Source organism: Frankliniella occidentalis, unplaced genomic scaffold (genome assembly GCF_000697945.3).
Source record: "Frankliniella occidentalis isolate FOCC.00 unplaced genomic scaffold, Focc_3.1 Scaffold16, whole genome shotgun sequence".
In the NCBI taxonomy this organism is placed as follows: Eukaryota; Metazoa; Arthropoda; class Insecta; order Thysanoptera; family Thripidae; genus Frankliniella; species Frankliniella occidentalis.
The window spans coordinates 2,172,717-2,175,581 of record NW_026267146.1 but is presented as its reverse complement, the minus strand read 5'-3'; positions in this window follow the sequence as shown (position 1 = coordinate 2,175,581).

Here is a 2,865-nt window from a genome sequence, read left to right as displayed (position 1 = left end):
ATCACTGCCCTGTACACGATTTTTTGGAGTTATGTACCTCTCGCCTCTTATTTAAGTTCAACTTTTATTCAATTATCAGAAACCCCCTCCTATTTCGCGAAGGGGGGGGGTAATGTGAATAGATGGGTGATAGATCGCTGCCTCATGAGCGTCAGCGAACCCCGGGTGCCGGGTGTGTGATGAGTACGCGTATGAGTGTGTCTGTCGTGCCATGCAGTGGAAAATTCCGCGGTCCACGTGCACGAGGGCGGCGAGGCGAGGCGACCGCCCGGGGGTTGGTGCTTGCCTCTGCCTCCGACTCGGGCCTCCCATCTGCCGTGCCGTTTACGGGCGCTACTGGTACCGGTATTTGTCAAAACACTACTGTGACCGCCAGGGTAGAATAGCAAGTCATGATTCTCGCCCAAATTGAGTTATTTCCGTTATTTCTACATTTCTACATCGCCCAAATAGAAACGTTATAAACGACGAGCCATACGGACCAAGAGCGCTCTTTAAAAGTCGAGTCGACAATTAATTACTCCCCAGAAGAAGCATCAATCAATATAACTTTCCCAAGAGTCATATAATGGCGTATATTGGGATTCACGACAAAATCTGGTTCTCCGATTTTCAGAGAACCACGCCTCTGTAAGTCGAAACGACGCGAATCTGGCACCTGGCTTCTTTACCTGCCCCGTCTACGCCCATCGGTGCAGCAGCCGCTGCTTCCGCGACGCACCGCAGGTGAAACCAGATTTAATATTTTTGAGGGCCACGCGGAAAGGTCGCTGCCGCGGGCGGTGCACGTGCTGACCTGTTAGCGACATGTTTACGCTTGAACTGGCGAACTGCAGAGCTTTACGTTTATTGAACTATGGTGAACTTTCGACTAATTTCCAACAGCACAAGCTTTTATCACTTCGCATTATCAACTAAAAATTCTACTCATCAGTCACAAACATAAAAGTTCATGGTCAAGAACGGGACGGTGAAGAGATGGGTGAGGGCCCTCCCCGCGCCGTGCGCTTCCTGCACGCGGAATGGGGTGATTCAGCGGCAGCCACGGTGACGTGGGCCTGTCCCTCCTGGCCTCCGGCCACCCCCGACCACTTCAGAGGGTCCCGGCTCGGCCCGGCCTCATACAATATTAAACAACAGCATAGCCGCATTGAGCTGCTCGCTGGTGCTGGCCGCCGGTCGCGACGCCGTTGCGCCAGCAGCACCTCGCGACCAGCGCCGCCGCCGTCGAGTGCTAGCTAGGCGTCGCGCGACTTAATAAAAGTGGGCCGAATCGGTAAATCAGCAGTAGCGGCAGCCGGCAGCAGCGGGGACAGCAGAGCAGTGCGCCTGAGGCAAGGGGTGGGTAAAGGCATGACCACACCGTGCCGTACCGCACTGCCCCACACACCAGCCCAACCGTGCTCCACCCCACACCACCCCACCACCCCTGCCCAGCCCCCACCCCGCCCTGCAGGCTGTGCAGGCTCACCCGATCCCGATGCAATATGCCGCCGCTGCTGGTCAGCATGGCCAGCTTCGGCTCCGGCAGCTCCATTCCCTCAGGGTTGTGTGTGATTGGCCGCTGCCAATTAGAGGTCGAAGTTGCAAATCGTGTCGCGCATACCTAGTACTATGGCGCCTCGGCTCAGCCTTGTGGGTGGACCGTGTCCCTTTTTCCTCCGGCGTTATCCCTATTACAGCTGCCGACCATTGCCTCGCCAAGCCCGTGCGGACCACATAGAGAGGAGAGGACAGACACTGGAGAGAAACACCGGACGAGCGTTTCGCCACTACTGGACGCTCTGCCCGGCTCTGCCCGGCTCTGCCCGGCTCTGCCTCTGCCCAGTGCCCACCCCACACGGCTATGCTGTCCGGTGGCCGAGCGGCGTGCGGTCCGCCCGACTCCTCCTCCTCCTCCTCCCTCGTGGGAAACGTGGCGGCACGCTTTTAGGATTAGGGAGGAGAGGGATTTCGTCTGGCGCGTGGCCAGCCAGCAGGGTGGTGGGGGAGGGGAGTGAGTGGGCGGTCGTGCAGACTGAAGGCTCAAGGCCGCCGGAGATTACCCCCCCCCCCCCCCCACCTTGCCACCGTTTATGTCAGATTGAGATCGCGCGGGCGTAAGTATACATTACGTTGCGATATGCACGCGGGCCGGGCAGACAGACGGGGACCCTTCTCCAGCAGGGCAAGGTCTCAGTCGAGCCCCGAGCGCGGCCCAGGCCGGAGAAAAGGCTTCCATTGAACTAACTGAGGATCCCTTTACACCACTACGATATTTAACCTGGAAACAAATTAGAAATAGACTGGGGAATATGATTTTACGGTACTTTGAGCGATTCTTCTTTGCCCCACAGGAATTTGTCAACTCAATCAATGGAATTTCAGGAGAAAAATTCCAGCAGCATACTTCCATCATTCCATCAAACCAACAGAGCCGTTTTCTCGTCGCATGCCTAAGGGAGGTGCCTCGTCTAAGGCCTCCGATCCCATCAGCTGATGAGATACGGAATAATTCTTGAGGCTGTAATGATTATGGCGTTTGGGACAAATCACACACACACACGGGCAGAGTGGAAAGAATCTGGCAGGTATGTGGCATTTGACATGAACCGGATGGATCCATGAAACGAGTCTATACTCTTCTTCTCGCCTTGTCTCGCCCCCTCAGGGTATTGGCGCGGTAAAACCAATGTCTCATTTTTTGAAGAAAAGGGGAGAACTATGAGGAACTCCCATGTGTGAGGAGGAGTCCTCCGATCTCGCCTCAGATTTTGAGGAATCTTCTCAAAAAGTGAGGAAGAATCCCCCATTTTTTTTGAGGAGACTTGAGGAGACCAACGGTCACCAACGGTCGCCAACGGTCGCCAACGGTCGCCAACGGTC